The 26,794-nt window shown below is 37.5% G+C and overlaps 1 pseudogene; it reads right to left on the reverse strand.

Moving 5' to 3' along the window:
* The window catches only part of LOC140507889 (ubiquitin-conjugating enzyme E2 R1 pseudogene), a 33,651-nt pseudogene extending 18,810 nt beyond the window's left edge, over window positions 1–14,841 (reverse strand).
* Between the last annotated feature and the right edge of the window lie 11,953 nt (window positions 14,842–26,794).

A 26,794-nucleotide genomic window follows, 5' to 3' on the forward strand; every position in this document is an offset into this window, starting at 1 on the left:
TTTTTTTAAATTTTTATTTATTTTATTTTTAATTTATATAATAAAACAAGCATTTCCATAACAAAATAGAATAAAAAGATAATTACACATGAAACTGTAAATATATTAGGTATAAACATTTAAAAGTATATAATAGTTATCTTAAACTATAATATAAATATATCTCAAATATATTATAAACATATTGATAAAATATATTAATATATATTAAAAATATAATAAAGTTATCACGTAAATTTCTATTTTTTCTTCCCCCACTCCCAGCCCTAGAGACAGCTATACAATTCTAGTAGTCATTGACACCCTGACAAAAGTATCCCACTTCATTCCTTGCAGCAGTCCCATTATTGGTTGCTAAGGCCACTCCAACAGTTCCTCTGAGAAATTCTTTGTTCTTTCTACACAGACTCCTCAATCACCTTACCTTTATGGGAATCCCCAAATAGCTTCACATTGTTCTGCTCTGTTGTTCAGTAGTTTCCAATTTTTTATGACTCCATTTGGAGTGTTCTTGGCATGTGATACTGGAGTCATTTCCTTCTTAAGATCATTTTACAGATGAGGAACTGAGGCAAAAGGGATTAAGTGACTTGCCCAGGGTCACACAGCTAATAAGTGTTTGAGGTCAGATTTGAACTCAGGAAGATGAGTATTCCTAACTTCAGGCCAGATACTCTGTCCATCTAGCTGTTCCTCTTCTGTACTATTAATACTTTTCCATACAAAGGCTTACCTCTTCATTGCATATTAATTCTCAATATTTTGAAAAATATTCCCTCAAGTACCACTTAACATGTTACATAACCCATCTCAGGACAACTGATTGGATTTATTAGACATGGCTGAATTTTGCCATGCAAAGTCACTCTACATTGCTACGTCTACAATTCCCCATTTCACACAAATCCTTGTTTCTTCCCTAACCCCACTCCCAACATTACAGTTTCAGTGACAAACAGTTATTCTTTTTCCTTCCCAACACTAGTTCATTTTTTTAAGCTTCAATTTAGTATTTTATTTTTTCCCCAGTTACATATAAAAACAATTTTAACATTCCTTTTTAAAACTTTGAATTCCAAATTCTCTCCCTTTCTCTCCCTTCCTCTCCACCTCCACCTTGAGAAAGTAAGCTATTCGATATAGGTCATACATGTGTAGTCATGCAAAACATATCCATAATAGTTGTATTGTGAAAGAAAACAGACAAAAAAAACTCAAGAAAAATAAAGTTAAAAAAGTATGTTTCAATTGTTTTTTAGGCACAATATCAGTTCTTTCTCTGGGGATGGGTAGCATTTTCATCATAATTCCTTCAGAGTTGTCTTGGATCATTGTATTGCTGAGAAGAGCTAAGTCATTCATAGCTGATCATCTTACAACATCGCTGTTACTTTGTACATAGTACATTTCACTTTGTCAGCTCATGCAAATCTTTCCAGGTTTATCTGGGAGTACCCTGCTCATCATTTCTTATAGTACAATATTATTCCATTATAATCACACACTACAACTTGTTCAGCCACTCCTCAACTGATGGGCTTCTCCTCAATTTCTAATTCTTTACCTCCAGAAAAGAACTGCTACAAATATTTTTGCACATATAGATCCTTTTCCTTTTTGTTTTTTATCTCTTTTAGGATACAGACCTACTAGTAGTATTGCTAGGTGAAAGAGTATGCATAGTTTTGGGGCATAGCTCCAAATTGCTCTACAGAATGACTGAATCAGTTCACAACTCCACCAACAATACATTAAAGTCTCATTTTTTTCCCACATCCCCTCCAACATTTGTCATAATAAACAGTTATTAGCTGGAAGAATTGGACGCCACCCAATGTATCTTACAAACAAATTTCCAGAGAGCAAAGGTTACATGAGAGTAAGTGGTTTGTCAATACCTGTCATTTTAGTAGGTAGACTAGAAAACTGTGAAGCCCAGAGGTGGAGAGGATAAAAGTGGTGCCTGGCATACACATAGCAAGTACGAGGTTTAGCTCAGTATCCCATATCACCAGGACTACCAGAAGCAGCTGAATAGAATGAAAGCTGATGGTATCTCTACTAGAATATTTAAGGAGACTGATAATGAGAAGGGGTAGAATATCTTGGATCAGACCAGCTTGCAAGCAGTGATGAACAGAGTGTCTGGAGACACTAAGTAGAGTGAATAGAGGAGGAAAGACTTATTGAAATGATGGTTTAGCTGTTATGTCAGTGGTTTTTGGTACTACATCTCCCTCCTTTATTATCATCACTGTTGTGAATGTTGTGTCCTTGTTGGTCCAGAGCAATGGTTCTCAAAGTCTGGGCTAGGGACCCCCCTGAGTCTGAATCCCCATTTAGGGGATTTTGTAGTCAAAACTATTTTCATAATAATATTAAGATGTTTTAATTTTGAATATGGTAAATATCAGTAAATATTACTGATCTAGATGAAAACCCTTTGGGGACGTCTCAATAATTTTTATGATCCTAAAAGAGTTGTAATACCAAGAAGTTTGAGAATCCAGCTCCAGAGTGTGGGCATGCATGGACTACCAGCCAAAGTCAAGGCTAATACTTTTCTTTTTTTTTTTTAATTAATTTATTTAAGTTTTCAACATTCATTTCCACAAAATTTTGAGTTCCAAATTTTCTCCCCATTTCTCCCCTCCCCTCACCCCAAAATACCAAGCATTCTAATTACCCCTATCACCAATCTGCTCTCCCTTCTATTATTCCTCACTTCCCTTATCCCCATCTTCTCTTTTGTCCTGTAGGGCAAGATAAATTTCTATACCCCATTATCTGTATTTCTTATTTCCTAGTTGTATGCAAGAACAATACTCAACAGTTGTTCCTAAAACTTTGAGTTCCAACTTCTCTTCCTCCCTCCCCACCCATCCCCAATGGGAAGTCAAGCAATTCAATGTAGGTCATATCTGTGTAGTTTTGGAAATGACTTCCAGAATAGTCATGTTATATAAGACTAATTATATTTCCCTCCATCCTACCCGGCCCCCCATTTCTTCTATTCTTTCTTTTGACCTTGTCCCTCCCCAAGAGTGTTGGCTTCTAATTGCTCCCTCCTCCCATTGCCCTCTCTTCCATCATCCCTGCCCTGCTTATCCCCTTTTCCCCCACTTTCCTGTATTGTAAGATAAGTTTTCATACCAAAATGAGCGTGCATTTTATTCCTTCCTTTAGTTAAATGTGATGAGAGTAAGCTTCACATTTTCTCTCACCTCCCCCCTTTTTTCCTCCACTGAAAAGGCTTTTACTTGCCTCTTTTATGAGAGATAATTTGCCTCATTCCATTTCTCTCTTTCTACTCCCAACATATTCCTCTCTCACCCTTAATTTTATTTTTTTAAGGTATGATCCCATCCTATTCAACTCACCCTGTGCTCTGTGTGTGTGTGTGTGTGTGTGTGTGTAATCCCACCAACTACCCAGATACTGAAAAAGGTTGCAAGAGTTACAAATATTGTCTTTCCATGTAGGAATGTAAACAGTTCAACTTTAGTAAGTCCCATATGATTTCTCTTTGCATTTACCTTTTCATATTTCTCTTGATTCTTGTGTTTAAAAGTCAAATTTTCTTTTCAGTTCTGGTCTTTTCATGAAGAATGCTTGAAAGTCCTCTATTTCATTGAAAAACCATTTTTTTCCTCTGAAGTATTATACTCAGTTTTGCTGGGTAAGTGATTCTTGGTTTTAGTCCTAGTTTCTTTGACTTCTGGAATATCATATTCCACGCCCTTCAATCCCTTAATGTAGAAGCTGCTAGATCTTGTGTTATCCTGATTGTATTTCCACAATACTTAAATTGTTTCTTTCTAGCTGCTTGCAATATTTTCTCCTTGACCAGGGAACTCTGGAATTTGGCCACAATGTTCCTAGGAGTTTCTCTTTTTGGATCTCTTTCAGGCGGTGTTCTGTGGATTCCTTAAATACTTATTTTGCCCCCTGGTTCTAGAATATCAGGACAGTTTTCCTTGATAATTTCATGAAAGATGATATCTAGGATCTTTTTTTGGCCATGGATTTCAGGTAGTCCCATAATTTTTAAATTGTCTTTCTTGGATGTATTTTCCAGGTCAGTTGTTTTTCCAATGAGATATTTCACATTATCTTCCATTTTTTCATTCTTTTGGTTTTGTTTTGTGATTTCTTGGTTTCTCATAAAGTCATTAGCCTCTATCTGTTCCATTCTAATTTTTAAAGGACTATTTTCTTCAGTGAGCTTTTGAACCTTGTTCTCCATTTGGCTAATTCTTCTTTTTAAGGCATTCTTCTCCACATTGGCTTTTTTAAACCTCTTTTGCCAATTGAGTTAGCCTATTTTTAAAGTTGTTATTTTCTTCAGCATTTTTTTGGGTCTCTTCGCTTTTCATGCTTTTCTTGCATCTCTCTCATTTCACTTTCCAATTTTTCTTCCACCTCTCTTACTTGATTTTCAAAATCCTTTTTGAGCTCTTCCATGACCTGAGACCATTGAATATTTTGTTTTGGATGTTTGGGATTCAGAAGCCTTGACTTCTATGTCTTTCCCTGATGGTAAGCACTGTTCTTCCTCATCCGAAAGGATGAGAGGAGATATCTGTTCACCAAGAAAGTAACCTTCTATAGTGTTATTTTTTCCCCCTTTTTTGGGCATTTTCCCAAAGTTACTTGACTTTTGGGTCCTCTGTCAAGAGTAGGATATACTCTGGGGGTCTGTAAGATCTCAGTTCCTCCAAGATGGTACAATCAAGTGCGTACACTGGTCTGGGAGCAAGCAGAAATTTTTGTGCCCAGAACCTCTAATTCTGCCAAGCCAGCACTGGGAGTTGAGATTCAAATAAGCTGCAGGGGCAGGGCTACCATTGAGTGTGAGATAAAGATCAGCTGCTCAAATCTCTCAGGAGTATTAGGTTGGGGCAGGGCTTCTACACAAGGCTAAGGTAGGAATCAGCAACTCAGTGCCTCCAGGGGTTTTACGATCCAACAATGGATTCGAGCTGCTGTAGGGACTGCTGTGGAAGCTGTTGCCATCCACCCAGTGCAGCCTCTGAGGCCACTCCCTGAGGCCAGAGCTAAGGGAAGGCCCTTCTCCTTTCTTGGCCAGCTGAAAAAGCCCTGTCACTGACCTTTGGTGCCTGTGGGTTGAGGGATCTGCCAATTGCTGCTACTGTGACTGGGGATTCTGCCCCAGAGGCCTGCTCTTGTCCTCCTCCCAGAGCCATGCCATGCAGCCAAGGCTGGGCTAGGCTCCACTCTGCGTCCAGTGTGACAGACGTTTCCCGTTGACCTTTCAGGTCACCCTGGGCTGGAAGTCTCCTCCATTCTGTTGTTCTGTGGCTTCTGCTACTCTAGAACCCATTGAAAGTCTTTCTTTACAGGTATTTTATGTGCTGTGGGAGAAAAGCTAGTGTATGTGCATCTTTCAACTCCACCATCTTAGCTCCACCCCTAAGGCTTATATTTTTCAACAGCCCATTTGACATTTACATCAATCAGGAAAGTAAGCAGTGATGAAATCCATTGTTCAATCATATTTAACACTATTTCTTTGAATAGTACTCATGAGTTTATTCCCTAGAGAAGAGGTACTCAGCAGTAGGCAAATGGGTATGAGACTATACAACTTGTCCAGTGAGAGATTGTAAATTGATAGTTATCAACCAGTAGTCTTCAGTTAGATTTGTTCTACTTTTCATAGTTTCCAAACACTAACCAACATTCCTGGAAATCAGTCTACATTTGTCATGTCCAAGGCTTTTCCTGGAAAGCAGCAAATTTGGGTACCCAGAGGCCCAGGAACTGGGAGAGCTATGGACAAAGAAAATAGCGTAGGAGGCTTCAGACAAGCTTTGAAGGTTATGAAATAAAGTTTACCCCACCAAACTGAAACCTGTAAGCTTGGAGGTTTCTAATAGTAAGCTTCTATAAAATAAACATTTATTTAGCATCCATTATGTGCCAGGCACTCTGCTAAACCTGGGGATATAAAAATAGACACAAGACAGCTCCTGTCTTCGAGGAGGAGAGGTTGTATCAGAGCTGGTTATAGCACAGCAAGGGTGAACAAGAACAAACAAGAGGGTCTAGAAATTTTGACTGCAGTGGAAAGTGTGCTAAATTTGAAGTCAGAGGACTTAGGTCAAATCCTGTTGTAGGCCTCCCTCTCTTAATTTGTAAAACGAAGGAGTTGGCCCTCAATTATCATTGTTATTTTTTTCAGTCGTGTTTGATGCTTCATGGCCTTATTTGGGATTTTCTGGGGAAAGATACTGGAGTGGTTTGCCATTTTCTTCTCCAGTTCATTTTACAGATAAGGCAAACAGGGTTAAGTGACTTGCCCAAGGTCATACAGCTAGGAAGTGTCTGAGGTCAGATTGAACTCAGGAATATGAGTCTTCCTGACTTCAGGCCTGGCATTGTATATACTATGCCTCCTAGCTGGACTAGATAACCTCCAATATTTCTCCCACTTCTGAAACTATGATTCTAGGAGAGGGAGGTGGGCACACATTCCTCATATAAATAGATGCTTGTAGCAGCTGACTGTGACTCAGGAATTTCTTGTTGCTGTGACACCATGGATTGTGTCTAACCCACTGAGCTTCCTAGAAATCCCTTTTCTCTTGATATCTTGGTCTTTCCTGGTGGATTTACCTCTAAATATTCTTTGCCTTATTTCAGTTTATTTCTTCTAGGGTGGACTCCCGCAAGCTGCGCTCAGGGCTTATCTTGCTAAACTCTGATCTCTTTATCATCAGACTAGGAAATTGTGAAATTGTGTCATCTGTTCCTCTCAACTGGTTCTTGAATTCTAGAGGAGATACTATTTAGACCTAGTTTTGGAAGGTAGTATTCCCCACCCTCAAGACACAGAGTAGGGCCAGTCATACATCACATTCTATTTTCCTTCTTATTACTGGTGCTTTTATTGGATTTGGAGATCTGAGCTCTATTTCCATGTAACCAACTATCTATAACCTTGGGCAATCAAGTCACTTTAACCTTGCTGGGTCTCTTTTCTCATCTGTTAAAGGAAGGAAGGAATTTAACAGTCTAATTTAGGTCTTCCTGACTCCAAGTCCAGTGGCCTATGTACTGTACCATCTAGCTGTGTACTATAAATTCTATGAGGGCAGAAATCCTATTTTATTTATTTTGTATTTTCCCTTAGTACCTAAGAGGGGATTCTGCACTCAGGAGGAAATTAATAAATATTGCTGAATGAAATTTACTCTTTCAGGACTGGAAATTCTGTCTTAGGTAATTAATGCTGATTGAGTGGACATATATGTTACAGGCTATTGTTTGCTTTTGACTGTGTGAGCATTAATTTTATATGGTTCCTTTAACCTAATAATTTTCCATTACTAATTGAACAACTGATTCACATTTGTTTTGTAAAATCTGAATTTTAAAAGATTTATTTTTGTTATTAAAAGCTATTTTTATAATTTTTCAAATATGTAAATGTATCTAACATAATTATAATTATATTAGATACATTATAATTATAATTAAATATATTTAAATATAGCATTGTTTTAAATTGCTCTTTTCAAAACTGTACACCCATTTTCAAATGAAACATTGCTTGAATGTTTTTGTTTAATTGGTGTCTTAATTATTATGAAGTGTTACATTTTTTTGCCTACAAAATGTATACTTTGTATTTTATTTTATACACTTTATTAAATATAATTTGTCATTCATTTAAAATAAGTTTTTATTGATGTCCTCTGTTTCTTACACCACCGTATTTACCCAAGTATCTCTCCTTCTCACAGAGAGTTATCCCATAAAACAAATCATATTCTTTGAAGGGAAAAAATAAGAATTGATAGACAGACTTCACCTCTCCTTCCCCCTACTGCACTCTGAAGCTCAGACACTATGGGGCCCCTGCCCCCTACCTAAAGGCTCTCTTCTGAACCCTCCTGGCTTCAGAGTGATTATCAATAGTCACTGTTGCTGTTTCCTTCGCAGCCTGATGTCTTTCTTTTCTTTGCCTCATTAAAGGGGCCATACCCTGACTACTTCTTTAAACAGGCCTATTCAATGAATGGGTGTTACCTCACCCTGAGTGAGTACCTGCATAGACCTTGGCCCAAAGGGCCAAGGTCTCCCAGTATATCCTGGGTCATCTCCAGTCATCCTGAGGAATATCAGGTCACTGGATTCAGATGGCTCTGGAGGAGAAGTGAGGCTGGTGACCTGCACAGCCCTCCCTCACTCAAAACAAAGTCAAGTGCAAGTCATGTCATCATTTCTGTGATGGCATGGCCTTCTTCAGCAACAAAGGACAAACACAAAAGGAAGGAATTAGACTAGATAACCTTGAAAACTCCTTCAAGCTGTTACATTCTCCAACTCTGAGCAAAGGGAAATTATCAAGGTGGGGGAAACCTGTTTGGTCTTTCAAGATGTCAGAGAGTGGTGGGATATATCAAAAGATGATATACAAGATCTTAAGGAAAAACAAATTTAAAAGACTTTAAAAACAAAGTTAATAATCTTAAATATAGGAATGTTTAATTTTGTTGTGTTAACTTTAATTTAATAGGCTACATAGATTAAATGAGAGTAAAGATAAAGGAGCAAAAATAGTGAAAATAAAAAAGCAAGTTTGAATAAATAGATTTAAGGTAATGAGAGACTAACAAATTGGAAGTTTAGCAAATCAAAATGGACAAATTGAGATGATAGATAGCAGAGGAAAAAATTGTGCCAGTTTACAAGATGAAGGAACATATTACTTAATAACAGAAATGAAGCTGAGAAGTGAGCTGTTGTTGAAGAGAAAGATTTCTTGGCTTTGGACTTACTGCCAAATGCCATGAGACTTCTAAAGTGGCCAGAATAAATATCTGGTTACTGTTGTCCTTTTTTCTTTAATTCTGTTTCTATTAACAAAATTCCATTTTTTTCTTTCTCCTATCTTGACAGAGCCTAAGTAAGGTGATACCACTGTTCTTATTGATGAAAAGAGTTTGCTATTAAAAATATACATATATATATTTGCCAATCTTGTTAATCTTCTGTTTTTTGTCCTCCTACTTCCAACACCCTCAGGATTGTTCAGCTTAGCTGAATCACTCATGAAACTTTCTTTAAACTGGTTTTACCCTATATTCCTTCTTTCTTTTATGAATAATAACAATATCTAACATTTATATAGAGTCAACTATTTGCTAGGCACATTACAAATATCATTTCATTTGATTTTTATAACAACCCTGGAGCTAGGTGCTATTATTATCTCTATTTTACAATTTAGGAAACTGAGACTAACATAAGTTAATCATTCTCCCAAGATGACACAGCAATTAGGTGTCTGAGGCAGCATTTGAACTCAGGTCTTTCTGACCCCAGGTTCAGGCTCTATTCATTGTTCTACCTAGTTACTTCTATGAGGTAATTTTACTTAAAATCTTCCATCATCTTTCTCCTTAATATTTTTAAAAATAAATTTTTGTTGGCATCTTTTGTTTTTATGTCACCTAGATATTCTCCTAAATTCCTATCCTTTCCAGAGAACTATACCTTATGACAACAAATTTTTTTATGAGGGAGAAAAGAAAAAAAAATTCAACAAAAAAGATAAATATCTATAAGATATTTTTTGGTCTTTTAAAATTTAATCTTTTTCGTTTAACAAAAATATATTTTCTATCCTCCCTACTTCCTCTCCCCTCATTGAAAAATATATTTCTTATAACAAATAAGCATACCACATTGGCAATATAAAAATAAATGTATATTCATGAGTCCATCACCTCTCTGCCAGGATGTGGGTAGCAGACTCAATCATTTGTCCTCTGGAATCAAGACTGGTCATTGATCCAAGTTCTTAGATCTCTCAAAGTTCTTCATTTTTATAATGCTGTTGTAATTGTGGAAATGGTATTTCTAATTCCACTCACTTCACACTGGTTAAGTTCTTAAAGTCTCCCACATTTTTCTGAAACCATCCCTTTTGTCATTTCTTATAGGATTACACTATATTCATATATCAAAGTTTGATCTGATTAATCACTTTAATTTCTAATCTTTTACCACTAAAAACACTAAATACTAAATTTTTTACCACTAAAAACAAAAATAAATGGCCTATAAATATTTTTGTACATTTGGATCCTTTTCCTCTTTCTTCGATCTCTTTAGAGTATAGGCCTAAGTAGTGGTAATACTGGGTCAAAGAGTATACAACTTTGAGGAGCCAGAATGGCTGAAATAATTCATATCTCAATGAAATAGCTAATTAATGTGCTTATTTTCCTGCACTGCAGGCTGTTTCCATTGATATAAAAGAGGAAGGTGAAGTGATCAAGACTGAAACAAGAAGCATTAGATGCAATAGATTAAAAAAGAAAGAAGGAGGATATGAGAAACTAACCCTGTTAAATATCTATTAGAAGATTTTTGCTGTTAACTTACTTTAAATGTTAGTAGAAAAGAATAGCAGAGCTTACTAGAGGAGGCCAGAAGGACCTCATATAAGAAAAGATGATCAAACTTAAGAGAAATCTCAGAGTATATCAATGGATAAAGAGATAAGAGATATGTCATATTTTCAAGTTTCAGTACACATTTCATTGCCTCAGGTCAAAGGATTTCTTCTATTCTTTCTGTCCTAAAGTCCAAAATCTCTTCCAAGAAGTTTTCCTTTTCTTTCTTTTCCTCCCACATTAGGACTACAAGCTTTCTCTTTAAATGTTCAGCATACAATCCTTTACAGTTCCTCACTCCCAAAACCCCCAAATGCTTATAATTACACTGCATATTCCATTCTCTCCTTTGGAATTTAGATCTGGCTCAGACGTGTATAAAATACTTTTGATAGAAGACACTGATTTGTTTTTTAAGGTCATGCAAAGCTAACTATGTATCAAAAAGTTGCTGAAATATGTTCAACCTTGCATCAGAGGCTCCCAACGATGTCCCAGCTGTACTTGAGATATCTTCAGACTTCTTTGGCTTATTTATTCTTGCACCAAAACTGAACCTGTGGGTCCCAGTGTATGGCATTACTTCCAAAAGGGGCCATAGACTCTTACATGTACTCGGACTTACAAGATGCAAGGTGTTATTCACTTAGTACAAAACACTATTTACTAAGTATAGAACCTTACCTGAACCCCAAAATAGCCAGGATAGTCTCTTCCTCCCCTTTCAATGGGTCTTTTCTCCTCTTATTCTCAGAGAACTGTATTGTATCTATGATACAGTATTACCCAGGGTGAGGCTCAAGCAAGGGAGAAAATCAGTTTCTCCTCCCATCACAAGATGTAGTAGTTCTATTCCTAGACAGCATCTCTGATCCATTCTGATTCCTTTCTATTTTTCTATTGACTTCTCTGCAACTTTTGACAGTGCTGATCACTGTCTTCCTATTTTCTCTAGCTATTTGGGACACCATTCACTCCAGATTCTCCTCCTACCTTTCTGTCTCTTGCTGATTCTTTTTTCTAAATCTCAAATCCCTAACTATAGGTCTCCCTAAGGGTTCTGTCTTAGGTCCTCTGCTCTTCTCCCTCTATAATACTTCACTTGGTGATCTTATCAGTTACTATAGGTTTAATTACTATCTCTATGCTAATAATTCCCTTCCTGGATCACTGCCTTGTCATGGCAGAGGGGCTTGCCTGACTCAATGAAACTATGAGCTAAGCCATACAGAATTACCCAAAATAGACAGGTCATAGTGGAAAATTCTGACAAAAGGTGATCCACTGGAGAAGAAAATGGCAAACCACTCCAAGGAAACCATTACTCAAAACAAAAACAAAAACAAAAACCAACCCTTCAAGAAAACCCCATGGACAGTATTAAAATAATAAAATATATGACACCAGAAGATGAGTCTCCCAGGTTGGAAACATTCCTGAAGAAGAGTAGAGTATAACTAGAAGCAGCTCCACAAAAAATGAAGCAGCTGTGCCAAAGCTGAAAAGAAGTTTATCTGTGGATGTGTCTGGGGATGAAAGGAAAGTCCAATGCTATAAAGATCAATATTGCATAGCAACTTGGAATGTAAGATCTACAAACCAATGTCAACTTGATGTGATCAAATAGGAGATAGAAAGATTAAGCATTAATATCTTGGATGCTAAAGAGCTTAAATGGATGAGAATGGGTGAATGTAATTCAGGTGATCATTATATACACTACTATGGACAAGAATCTCTTAGAAGAAATAGAATAGCTCTCATAGTCAACAAAAGAGTGAGAAAAGCAATGCTGGGGTATAATATCAAAAATGATAGAATGACATGTGTTTGAATCTAAGGTAAAACATTCAATATTGCACTAATACTAATACAAGCCCATGCTCTAACAGTTGATGCTGAAGCGGCCAAAGCTACTCAGTTCCATGAAGACCAACAATATCTTTTGGAAATAACATTAAAAAAAGATGTCACATTCATCATAGGGGATGGGAATGCTAAAGTGGGAGGTCAAAAGATAAAGATCAGGCAAGTTTGGCCTTGGAGTACAAAATGAAGCAAGGCAAATCATCAGACCATATAAGTATGACCTTAATAACATCACTTATCAATATGAAGTGGAGATGATGAATAGATTCAAAGAATTAGACCCAGTAGATAGAGTGCCTGAAGAACTATGCATAGAGATTAAAAATAGTACAAGAGGCAGCAACAAAAAAACATCCCAAAGGAAAAGAAAAGCAAGAAAGCAAAATGACTGTATGATGAGGTTCTGCAAATAGCTGAGCACAAAGGGAAAGCAAAAGGGAAAGAAGGGGAAAGATATGCCCAATTTAATGCAGAATTCCAGAGACTAGCAAGGAGAGATAAGGCTTTATTGAATGAGTAATGCAAAGAAATAGAAGAAAACAATAGAGTGGGAAAGACAAGAATTTTCTTCAAGAAAAATCAGATATCTTCAAGGAATGTTTCATGTAATAATGGTCATGATATAAGATAAAAATGGTAGGGAGCTAACAGAAGCAGAAGTGACTAAGAAGAGGTGGTAAGAACATACAAAAGTACCTTACAAGGAAAATCTTAACAATATTGATGACCACCATGTTGGAGTTATTGATCTAAAGTCAGACATCCTGGAGGATGAGTTCAAACGGACCTTAGGAAGCATTGCTAATAATAAAGCTAGTGGAGGTGATGGAATTCTAGCTGAGCAATTTAAAATCCTAAAAGATGACACTGTTAAAATGTGGTACTCACTATGCCAGCAAATTTGAAAGACTCAGTGGTGGTCACTGGACTGGAAAAGATCAGTTTATGTCCCAATCCTAAAGAAGGACAAGGCCAAAGAATGTTCAGATTACTGAACAATTACACTTTTCACACACCAAGGTTATGCCTAAAATTCTGGGAGCTGGGCTTCAGTAATATGTGAACTGAAAAGTACCAGAAAAGCAGACTTGTTTTTGAAGAGGCAGAAGAACTAGAGACCAAATTGCTAACATTCTCTGGATTATGGGTTATTATTATTAAGTAAGGGAGTTCCAGAAAAACAACTACTTTTGCTTTATGGACTACACTAAAGTCTTTGACTGTGTGGATCACAACAAACTGTGTCAAGTCCTTAAAGAAATGGTAGAAACAAATCATCTTACCTGTCTCCTGAGGAATCTGTATGCAGGTCAAGAAGCAACGAAAGAATCAAACATGGAACAAATGATTAGTTTAAGATTAAATAAGGAGTATAGGAAAGCTGCATATTAATATCTCGCTTATTTAACTTATATGCAGACTACAACATGTGAAATGTCAGATTGTATGAATCAAAAGCTGGAATTAAGGTTGCCAAGAGAAAATCAACAATCTCAAATATGAAGACGTACCACTCTGATACCAGAAAGTGAAGTGGAATTAAGGAGCCTTTCAATGAGGGTGAAAGAGGACACTGTAAAATCTCTCTTGAAGCTTAATATAAAAAAAATAAAATCATGACAACTGGTTCCATCACTTCCTGGCAAGTAGAGGGAGAAAAAAAATGGAAGCAGTGTCAGATTTTATATTTTTGGGCTCAAAGATCACGGCAGGTAGCACCTGAAGCAACAAAATTAAAAGATGCCTGTTTCTTGGAAGGAAATCTATGGTAAATCTGTACAACATACTAAAAAGCAGACACATCACCTTGTTGACAAAGATCCATACAGTCAAATCTAGTAGCAATGTATGGGCTATCAGGAAAGCTGAGCATTACATAATTGATGCTTTTGAATTGTTGTGCTGGAGAAGACTTTTAGAGTCCCTTGGACATCAAGGAGATCAAATCAGTCAATACTTAAAGAAATTAATTCAGACTACTCACTGGAAGGACAAACACTGAAGCTGAAGCTTAAATATTTTGGCCACATAATGAGAAGACAGGGCTCATTGGAAAAGACCCTGATGTTGGGAAGGATTGAAGGTAAAAAGGGAATAAGAGAATAAGATGGATACACAGTATCATAGAAGCAATGAACATAAACTTGGACAGACTTTGGGAGGTAGTGGAAAACAGAAAGCCTGATGTGCTATGGTCCATGGGGTCACAGAGTCAGACATGACTGAACAAATAAATGACAACAAAATGCACTGATTCTCAAAACTGTATCTATTCTGCCCCCACTTCTCTGCTAACCTCAAATCTCACTTGTCAGGACCCACATGCCAAGACCACCCCTCTCTTTTTACTGTTAGGAAACATCCAGTTTTCTAGAGCTAAGGCCCAGCAAGCAAACTGTGCCATGAACACAGCATAACTATAATCCTTTGCACTCAGCCTCTGGATGATCTCAGCTACAGCAAAATCCCAGAATTGTTTCACACCAGCCCCAGGTGGTCTCTGAACTTGGACAAACACCTGCAGGAACCATGTTCCAGTCATGTTCCAGTCATGAAGTCCTGCTATAAAATAAAATTGTCTCATTTTTGCTGTTACCTTTCACCGTCATGGCTACAGTTCATTGCCTAGCCACTGCTACATGTATCAAGGTTTGGCCTCACTAAAGCTGGTTTCCTCCTAATGGAGGCCCTGGAACATGTATCTAGTTTCCCTCCTCCAATGGAACAAAAAAAATTGTTTGTTTATAACCACTGTTAGCTCTTTCGTTTTATTTTGTTTTTATTTTATTTTTAACATTAGCTGTGGTTGTGATAGCCTGTGTGAGCTTTTTAGTATTTTCAGAATTAACAGCAGTTACATAGCTTCTGTGACTCTTTGATCACTTGTTTTCACAGTTGACACATACATCTCAAACTGCATGACCAGTAGACATCTTCAACTCAATATGTTCAAAATGAACTCATTATTTTTCTCCCAAACCCTCAATCCCTCTGTTGTTCACAAGAACAAACCCCAAAATCGGAAATAATTTGGAAAGAAATTTATTAGGCAGAGGAGAGCAAGATAGAAATGGAATGGTTCTGTCTCCCCAGATTCCAGAAGATTTATATTATATAGGATTTTGATAAGGTTTTCCACACAGGAATCTTACATGTATACAGTTAAGCAATTTTGCCAACAGTACAGCCAGAAAGCAAGGTAGACTGAGATAGATGTGAGTAACATAACCCAAAGCAGAAGCTTCAGTTGGACCCCTCAGGATTTCCTAGGTGTGGTAGCCCAAAACAAGAATGTTTTGGGGGAATCCAGGGCCTGGGGGAATCAGAAATACCTTGTAGCCATTTCTGGAATTCCTAGAGAGTTACTGGGGTCAAGCAACAGTTCTGTTCAGTCACATAAGGTTGCATTTAAACAGTACGATAATTCCTCTCCCCTCAACAATACCTTTCCTACTGTACAGGGTAATACCATCCTCCTAATTTTTCAGGTTTATGACCTAGAGATTGTCCCGGACATCTCGCTGTCTCTAACCTCCTCATATTCAACCTGTTATCAAAGCCTGCTGATTTCACTTTTGCAACATCTCTCTCATAAGTCTCCTTCTCTCCTCTGACACTGCTACCATTTTAGTGCAGGCCCTCATCACCTCATGGCTAGATTATCGTAATAGCCCGCTAGTGGGTTGGCTTGCCTCAAGTCTCTCTCCCCATTCCAGTTCATTCTCTCTTCAGTTACTAATGGGATTTTCCTAAAGCATAGGTCCAATCATGGCACACATACCCACCAGTCCCCTTCTCACACTCCAGTGTCTTCCTGTGGCCTCCAGGATCAAACACAAAATGCTCTGTTTGGCATGCAAAGCCCCTCCAGCCTTTCCAGTCTTCCTATGTCTTCCCTTCAATATGGGCTGTTCCACCATCAAGACATTCTATCTCTTGACTCCAGGCATCTTATCTGATTATCCTCTGGGTCCTCTGCTCTGCCTCCTAACCTCCCTAGTTTCCTGTCTTTTACTGGAAGCTTTCCCTCACGCCTCTTAATTCTGGTGCCTTCCCTCTGTTTATGATTTCCTAAGTATCCCGCATATAGCTTGCTTTGTATATATTCGTTTGCATGTTTTCTCTCCCAGGAGATCGCAAATTCCTGGAGCTCAGGGATTATCTTTTGCCTCTTTTTGTATCCCCTGAGCTGAGAATGGTGCCTGCACATGGCAGGTGCTTGACAAATATTGATTGATTTATTAACTGATTATTCCCAGCGTCACGGTCCTTCTCGCTGCTTCTTGTTATTTGACTCTCCACTTGAAGACATTTTACTGTTTCATTGTCATTGTTCTTTTCAGCCATCACTGTGTTGCAGTTTGGGGTGCTAGGAACCCTGAATTACAAGGGTACAGAGGGTCCGCTTGAAAGAATGCAACCACTCAAGCCTTCTTTCAGTCAAAGTAGCAAGGTTGATTGGGGATGTGGGATATATACGTGTATGTATGTATAATAGAAGTGGGCTGGATTCTCAATGAGTCTGTGCAAGATTGGTACCTATATGTAAGAAAAGACAGGGAGAAGATCTGGATGGGATTAAAGACTGGTAAATAGCCTGGGGTGACCCAGGGGTGCTAGAGGGAGGGTCCAGATGGGAATAAGGAGTGGTAAATAGCCTGGGGTGCTTCAGGTTCAGACAATGAAAAGAGTTGAGTGGCTGGAGAGCCACAGTGAAAGGGCAGTTTAAAAGATTATTGAGTATCTAGATGGACTGGGCTAGATATGTCAAGCAAAATGCCAGGGACTGGGTTGTGTGGTAAAGTTCAGGGACGGAGCTTCGTTCAAAGACGTGATCTTTTCGTTTTAGGGGTCCAGGTCACATCACTTCATCAACTGTGGGTCTTTCTACTCACTGTTGAGTTCTATAGTCATGAATGCTGTCAGCAAATTCTTTCCTCTCTTTAGAAGACAGTGCCAGTTTTTAGGTATTAGTACTTTGGAGGGACTCGCCTAGGGCAGGGGTGGGAAACCCGGGGCCTTGAGGCCTCAGGTGCAGTCCTTTGATTTAAAGGCCTCAGTTATTTACTCTTTTCCAATCTTTCATGCCAGAATCCATGACCCTAAAAACATGACCTAAAAACAAAGTAACTCTCCAAATGCTGGAGCAAACACTTTCTCTTTACCTTGCCTGAAATTTCCCAAGGTCACATTAATTAAACATTCCGCTCTGGCTTGGGCCCAACCTTTAGGAGTCCTTATGACAAACATGCTCTAGAATAACTAAGGCTACTACTATTTTACTAATTCAATTTAGGTGGATACAGGGTAGAGAAGGAAAAACTCCTACAGAGACAAATCATATAGGTTCCATGCAACAATTCCGAAAGGTTAAGAGTAAAAAGTCTAACTCTTCTCATTTTAATAGGTAAGGTCAGAGAGCTTATATATAGTTAGTATAGTATAGTATGTAGAGGCTACATGGTTAGTAAAGCAGAGATTCAAACTCAGGTATCCTGAGTGCAAATCCACTGCCCCTTCTATTCCTACTCATGGCTTCCTCCCCATGAAAAATGGCTCTCTGAGGAAAGAAATTAAAATGTTGAGGGGATCAATGAGGCAAAGTCAACCCTTACCATGTGCTCCTTTCCTTTCTGTCTTGTCTGTAATGGTCAGATTTAAACACACATGGCCAAATTTGAGAGAATGGAAGTCTAAATATGAAACAGGATAATGATACTCATGATAGGTTCAAAGTATCGCTTATGCAGATGGCCCTACCGTAACAGATATTATTCAGAAGAGGAATGAGTATTTACAATGTAGAAAGATCAGGAAAGAAAAGCTAGATAGAGTTAGAGGGGGAAAAAAAGTGAACCATAAAAAAAAAAAAAAAAAGAAATGTAAATAGAATGAAGAGTAAAAGTGGGTAATAGGCCAGAGATCTTTCTTGGCATATGCTTGGAGAAGGAGGTTCAAAAGATGCTAGGAAGTGAAAATAAAGGAAGCAAAACAAGTTTGGAAGAAATTGCTTTAAAAATAGTTTCTGGTGACAACTTTCTAGCATATCAGTTACAGATAGCTCCCCCAAACAAGTCTTATAACCCTTGTGCTTAGAGACCTTTTTTTTAACAATCTTATGAAATAACAGGATGGTCAGAAGGCAGCTCAAGTGTTCTCCATGTAGGAATGAGGGCTATGCAAAATCCATGGAGAACTGTTTGAGTTTTAGTGATTTTGAGTTTCAACTTTAAGACAAGCAGATGGCAACAGGTAGAGAGTGATTTTCCTTTAACTTTCAATTCCACCTGCTCTTACCCATGCTGAAAGACTAGAGGAAACGGAGTGTTCCACTGAATGGAGAAGATGTTTTTTTGATAGAAAAGGCAGTATACAAAAAGAACATAGTGAAGAAGTTAGAGTAAAGGATAAAGACCTTTGGAAATGGAAAAATAGACAAGTATTATAAAAGAAAATCTCAGAGAAGATCTATACCTAAGAAATATAAATTAATGGACTTTAAAATGAGAATATCATAAAACAAATATTTAATATATTATAGGAAAAAGAACTAAAACAAAGATGAGAGTTCATATGTAATTGCTTACATAATTGCTAGTAGAGCTATAATCCATAATATAATCATATATAATATACTATAATCACTAATCCATAATGGAGATAATAAAACACTGGCCTTGGAGAAAAAAAGACCTGGGTTCCAATCGATAAACAGTCAAAGTATATGAACAGGCCATTTTCAGATAAAGAAATTAAAACTATCTGTAGTATATGAAAAAATGCTCTAAATCACTATTGATTAGAGAAATTCAAATTAAAACAACTCTGAGGCACCACATCACACCTATCAGATTGGCTAATGTAACAGAAAGGAAAAATGATAAATGTTGGAGAAGATGTGGAAGAGTTGGAGCGCTAATTCATTGTTGATGAAGCTGTGAGCTGGTCCAATCATGCTGGAGAGCAATTTGGAACTATATTCAAAAAGCTATAAAACTGTGTATACCCTTTGATCCAGTAATACCACTACTAGGTCTGTACCCCAAAGAGATCTTAAAAAGGATAAAGGACTCACATGTACAAAAATATTTATAGCATCTCTTTTTGTGGTGGCGAAGAGTTGGACATTGAGGGGATGCCCATCAACTGGGAAGTGGCTAAACAAGTTATGGTATATGAATGTAATAGAATACTATTGTGCTATAAGAAATGATGAGCAAGATAATTTCAGAAAAATGTGGAAAGGCTTACATACAAAGTAAAATGAGAAGAACCAGAAGACTGTACGCTGTAACAGTAACATTGTGCAATGAACAACCATGACAGACTTAGCTCTTCTCAGTAATACAATGATCCAAGACAATTCCAAATGACTCATGATGGAAAATGCTATCCACATCCAGAGAAAGAATCGATGAAGTCTAAATGCAGATCAAAGCACACTGTTTTCACTTTTTCCCCTTCTATTCTATTTCTTCTTTTACAACATGTAGAAGTATGATTAACGTGATTGTGCATGTGTAACCTATATTATATTTCTTGCTGTCTTGGGGAGGGAGAAAAATTTAGAACTTAAAGTCTTTTAAAAGTGAATGTTGAAAACTATCTTTACATGTAATTGGTAAAAAAAAATAAAATAAAATATTATTGTTGAAGAGAGAGATGGGAGAGTTTAGATTTGAAAGAATTCACTTAGACCTTATCTTTAGCCAAATGGAGCTTTATTGACACAAAAAGCAGGGGTCCTGAGATGTAGCAAGGAGCTAAATAAAGGCAGTGATATAGGAAAATGACTAGACATATACACAGCCTGTAGGATGATGGTGTAATTTTTACGGTTTTTAATGGGGGTTGGTGATTTAGGGACAGGATGAGGAAGATGGATGACACAAGATAAGGGAGAGAGGGGAAGCTTCATGACCCAGAATGAGGGGAGACAAGAAATTTTATGGCCCAGGATAAGGGGGAAGTTTTACAGTGTTTCAAGGTAAGGGGGATAGACTTTAGGGAGCCTTCAGGTTAGAAAATAATCCAGGGGCTTCACAAAGTCAATCTTTAATTATTTTTAACTCTTAGGACACTGTTTGAATCCATGTCACTATTAAGTGAGGGGAAAAAAAGAAGACCTAGGTTCAAATCCTGCTTCATATCCTACTAGTTGTGTGACCCCAGGCAAGTCATTTAACCTTTGTTTGCCTCAGTTTCATCATCTATAAAATTAGTGAGGTGGACTCAGTGAGCTCCTAAGTCTCTTCTAGCTCTAAATTCATGATTATATGATCCTCTGAATATGTGAGAAAACACAGACAAGCAAAGCCTCTAAATGATTCATAACAAAAGACTTGGAACCATGCAAAATTTTGGAGGGAGGAAAATAGCAGGAATAAGAGTGATGGAGCAGCAATTCTTTCCTTCCTTCCTTCTCTCCTTCCTTTTTTCCTCCCTCTGACCAAAAATCGTCAGTGGCTCTCTACTGATTCAAATATATATATATATATGTAGAGAGAGAGAGAGAGAGAGAGAGAGAGAGAGAGAGACAGACAGACAGACAGACAGAGACAGAGACAGAGACAGAGATAAGAGAGAGATTCTACAGCTTGGTATTTAAAGCCCTGCAAAAATATAACTCCAACCTGGTTTTCAGACTTATTTCATACTCCTCAGCCTTCACAATTCAGTTTTCTTGATTAAGTGGACTATTAGCTGTTCTCCAGGTTCAGTATTCCATAGCCCACCTCTTTATGTTGCCCATATGTGCAATGCACTCTTTCCTAATCTATACTTCTCTAAATCCTTATCTTCATTCAAGGGTGAATCTCCTGCCCCTTCCTCTCTCCTTCTCTCCCTTCCGCTCCCTTCTCCTCCCCTCCCCGCCTCCTCAGAGAAGCCCAGGAAGGTTTCTATGAAGTGATGCAGAACGAAATAAGCAGAACTATAAAGACAATACATACGACGACTGCAAGAAGTAAATAGAATGAATATCAATCAAAAATCCTGAATGCTATATGTTTACAGCTTACATGTGGACTTGTTGCATATTTTTTCACTTGTCAGACAGATATGGTTGATAGGTTGGTTTTGTTGACTGGGTTTTTTAATTTTTTATTCTTTTTCTATTCTTAATTTTAAAAAGTGAGAAGGGAAGGAGAGGCAAAACGAATACGTTCAGAAATAAATGTAAAAAAATAAAATAACTTTAAAATAAAATGTTGATTTTTTTTTCAATTATATGTTACCTTAGAAGATTAGAGGAAAAGAGAAAAGATAAAGAATCACAATCTTGGGAATAAAGGTACTCTGTAGTAACAGAAATATACTTGCTACTTTAATTGATCTGTATTCTTATTGATATATGCACCCTCCAACTGGTGTGAATGAAAACCTACCCACGCTTTCCTATCCAGTGTGATTTATATCTATATTCACATGCAGAGGCTCCCCAAAGGAGCTACCAAGAACACTAGAGACTTTAATTGTGTCAAGCGTAAAAATATGTCAGTAAGGAGAACAGAAAAACAAAGTAGAATGTTGAATAGAGGAAGGAGAAACAAGTGAAGAGGGAAATGAAAATGGGAAAGCATCAAATTTACAAGAAATGTATATGCAATTTTCTTTTGACTTTGGAGGTGGGAGATGAATTGCACACATGCACAATTTGTAGAAACCTTTTATGATATAAAAATTATAATAAATTGAGGTAATGTATATGAAACTACTTTTAAAAGTATAAAATTTCAAATGGGAGAGGTTATGATTTTCTGGGAAAGAGGCTTTTCTCCTGAAACATAACTTTCATTGGAATTAGTGCTATTGTGTGTGTGTGTGTGTGTGTGTGTGTGTGTGTGTGTGTGTGTGTGTGTGAACTGAGGAAATTCTGAGAGGTTGCTTCTCAGCAACTAAATTGAATTCAAGAAACAAATTGCATTTATTTTCTTAATTCGGCAGGGCTGGGTACATAACAAAACTAACATAAGGAGTGGAAATTTTCTAAGTACATATGCCAAGAAAAATTTGCAAGATTTTGAAAAAGTATTTTGGGAAACAGTCATAGTGAGCATGAATAGGATAAGTAATATTAATTAAATATTTATAATATGTCTGCAGACATTATGTTGGCAATTTTTTTAGCTTACAAAAATCAATGTTCTTTTTTTCCCCTCCTAGTAAATATTCAAACTGCTTTCATTTCACTCTTTCATGCCCTTTTTAGTCCTCTTACCTCTTATTCTCAAATTTCCTCCAACTTGGTATCTTTCATTGTTCTTAAAATAGCTTTTCCCCCTATACAATCTTTACTTTTGCTTGTTTTTAAGCTAATTCAATATATATTGAGTGCCCACTATGGGCAAAGACCACTGCTATGTGCTGAGGATTCAGAGATAAAAACAAATTCATGCCCTCAAGGAACTTACAATCTAATGGAAGGAAGGAAGGAAGGAAGGAAGGAAGGAAGGAAGGAAGGAAGGAAGGAAGGAAGGAGGGAGAGAATGAGAAAGGTAGAGAACAAAGGAAGGAGGAAGAGAGGGAGGAAAATGGATAAGCTAAATGTTTTACAAATATTATCTCCTTTGAGATAAAGGTTAGAGGTAGGACTAAGAGTATACAGAGGAAACGTCTAGGAATACAAGATAGGATATGATTGGGGCACATGATGAATTGCTATAAGAAATTTGAGGAGGGAGATAACACTTTCAGTTGAGAGGACTGTGAAAAGCTTCATGGAGGAGGTTGTACCTGAGCTGGGTTTTGAAGGAAAATAGAGCAGAGATAAGTAGGGAATTTATTTCAAGCATGAGTGATGGCCTAAGCAAATGTATGGAGGTGGGAGAAAGCCAGTTTGGTTGGACTTTAGAATGAAAGAACTATAAAATTAAATTACTGAGCCAGACTCAGTGTCTGGCACATAGAAAGAGGTTACAAAATGCTTATTGAAGGATGGAATTTATGTCTTATCCCATAGGCCACTGGAAAGTCACTGGAGTTTTTGAGCTGGGGCATGATATAGTAGGGCTTAAGCATGAGAAAGATTTTTTGGACAGTTGAATGAAGAATGGATTGGAGATTGGGAGATATGTTGGGAGATTCTTGTCATTGTTTTTTAGGAGATTTTTTTAACAGTTCAAATAAGAAGGGGTAAATGACCTGAACTAGAGTGTTGCTGTGGTGGTTGCAAAGGAAGAAGTGATTCAGTGATGTGGTGAAAATAGAATTTAATCACCTACTTTATCTAAGCCCTGGGTATACACAGATAAAAACAAAATAGTCTCTGCTCTCAAGTAGCTTACAGTCTCAGGGATGGATTGGGAGGAGAGAAAAGGAAGGATTATAGGATGTAAAAACAGATAAATATCAAGGTAGACACAAGATTTCACAGAGGAAGAAGCAATGAATGAAGCTGAATTTTAAAGGAAAATAAGTATTCTAAAAGAAAGAGATGAGAGAGGAGGGAAAGGACAGACTATTCAAATATATAAACTGGGAGATGGCATATAAACTTCAGGGAATAGAAAGTAGTCCTTTCTGAGTGAAGCATTGGATATCTGAAAGGGAATAATGTAAAATAATTCTGGAAATATAAGATGGAAGCAAATTATGCAGGGATATAAATTCTATGTGTTTTCCTCAAGCCATTGAAGACTGACAACTAACTGGCTTTTGGAGATGACACAGATCCAAAGATAGCTTCAAGGTTTTCAGGTCAGATAACTAAAATAATGGTGGCACTATCAACAGAAACAGCAGTTGGAAAAAGGATCAGATTTGGGAAAGTTAATAATTCAGTTTTGAATGCATTGCCTTTGAGACACCAGTGGAGCTATCTAAGAAGCAATTGAATAGGTTGAACTGGAAGCCAGTTCACTCCAAAACTGTGTAGAAGATGCACCAACTCTTCCCTGTATCCCAATAACAAATCTGTAGCCCTTCTGATCCAATGAGTTTCCACGACCTGTATTTGGGAACCTAAACCTTCTACCACAAATGTAGGATTATATGATAATACTACCAACAAATTATGGAAAAAGCAATGAAAGCTTTTGGATTTCCCATCATCTAGTCAATTTCCACTTTGCCACAGGAGTTGAATGGGGTGAAAAGTTAAAGCACTAAATTAGAAAAATGAAGCCCAGGTCCAAATAGTCTGACAGTGCTGAATACAGAGATCATAGGAACAGATACTGGGAATACAAGATTCCTGGTCACAGCTGAAACTTTCAAAGATGTTACACAACTAGGACTATACCAGCTCTTCTATTAAATCTAGAATTCTTATCTCTACCATTTTATTATAGAACTTCCACCATTTGAATACTCCCTCCCTTGGTACCTTCCATCTTTTAATACAAGGCCTACCTTCCAGAAATCAAATCCCTTAGCAATGTTCCATAGATCTTTTGACAGTTTGGACTGTTTGTTTTCTTATGGAATAAAGATTGCACTTTTACAATAAACCACCTCTCTCTCTTTTTTTTTTTTTCTTACTGAAAATAAAAAGAAAAGCAACAATGTCAAACCATCAAGCACCCAGATACTGAGCTTCTTATTTCTATGCTCCCACTCAGAAGTAGAGCCTCAGACACTAGGTCTCTTACTGCCAGGATTCTGCCTAGGAATAAAGCCCCAGAAACCAGGTCCAACAAGGAGCCAAACATAGCATCTGACTGTTCATCATCCTCCACTATTTTGGAATGAGGCACAGGAACTGATGCTGAATTTGAGTTCCATCAGGATCCTAGGGACCTAATTATCATATATTTACTGACTCAACTGCCCATCCTTCCTTGTTATCTTCGTGTATTAAAGAGGGGGAAAAACTGATACCATTGCCATCCTCCATCATCACAAGAGGAAGGGACTAATCCAGTCCAATAGTACTTCCCCTCCCTTTGGCTAGCAAACTCCTACTTCTCCTAATTGCTATGATTCAGAATCACTGGTTACCTAGGCAAAAAATCCCTTCCTCTATTATCCATGTTAGCTCTACTCCTCCCCAGTTCATTTCCTGTTCTGTCTTCCCTTTCCACTTTATTCTCAGGAACAATTCATTCTGTCATTAATATTATATTCCTCTTCCTCTGACTTTTTTTCCCTCTTCTTGTACTTATTGAAACTTGGCTTCTCTCAGAAGACAATGCAACCCTAGCTGCCATCGTCAGTACTGCTTGCATCTGCTTTCTCTCTCCCTGACACAGTGGAGCAGGAAGAACAAATATTCTTCTTGTATCTCATGCCCTTTTCCAGGCAACCTTTCATCTACTTAGCAATTTCTTCTCCTTTAAGTTTATTCCATTCATTTATATCACCCCCATTCAGATCTTTATTGTAATCCCTTATCTATATTCTAAGTCATTCAAGGAGTTCACAACCTATCTCTCCTCCCCAACTCCTGCCTCATATTTGGGAATTTCAATGTACATGATAACAACCCCTCAAACATCTGCATCCCAGTTCATCAGCCTCCTCACCATCCATTATTTGTAACTTCACATCACTTCAGTCAGGGATGGCCATATCGTTGATCTCACCACTATTGCTCATTACTCTTGACCTCTGTTACCCAGAACTGGTATTTTTCTATCAGATTAAAATCTCTATCTTCCTCCTAACTAACCTGTTTTTTTTTTTTTAATCAAGGGCATCATTATCTTTTCAGTCATCTATTTTTCCAACCTTAGAATCATCCTTAACTTTTCTTTTTCCCTTTGCTCCCAATTAGTTACTAGGTCTTGTCAAACTGCTTCCATAACATAAATCACACCCCCTTTCTCTCCAACTCACACAGGCACTACCCTAACTCAGATCATAACCAGCTCTCTTCTAGGCCATTGCAATAGCCTTATAATTGGTCTTCCTATTTCTAGTCTCATTCCTTCTCTAGTATATCATACTCACAGCTGCCAAATTACAGAATGACAGACTTTTGGAGCTGGAAGGTGCCTCAGTGGCCACCTAATCCAAAGTATATCCAAACAGCAAAAGAGTATAACACAACCAATAAGTGGCCATTCAGCCTCCACTTAAATAACTACAACAAGAAGGAATGTATAACCTCTTCCACTCTTAGATCACTCTAATTGGAAAGAAGCTTGTCTTTACATTAAATTCAAGTGTACTTCTTTACAGCTCTGTGGATTGCTCTTCATTCAGCCCCTTGGATTGAAATAGAACAAATCCAGTCCCTAACTGATGTTTCTGAAACTCATAGAGCTTCAGCATCTACCTCTTTCCTCTAGAAATACACTCTTCTCATATGTGAAGTCTTTTACTTTTCTACATATTTCACACCAACTCTCCTTTCTTCTGTGTTTCAATCAAACTAACCTGACTGCCAGTCCCTTCTCCTCTTTCTGTGACTTTGCACTGGTTTTATCTCATGTCTGGAAGGCATTCCCTCTGCAGCTTCGCCCTTTGAAATTCCAAGGCTTAAATTGGGAATTATGCTTCCAAAATAACTAAACGGTGCATACCCTTTGATCCAGACCTAAACCCTGAAGACA

The sequence above is a fragment of the Notamacropus eugenii genome, chromosome 5 (assembly GCF_028372415.1).
Source record: "Notamacropus eugenii isolate mMacEug1 chromosome 5, mMacEug1.pri_v2, whole genome shotgun sequence".
NCBI lineage: Eukaryota > Metazoa > Chordata > Mammalia > Diprotodontia > Macropodidae > Notamacropus > Notamacropus eugenii.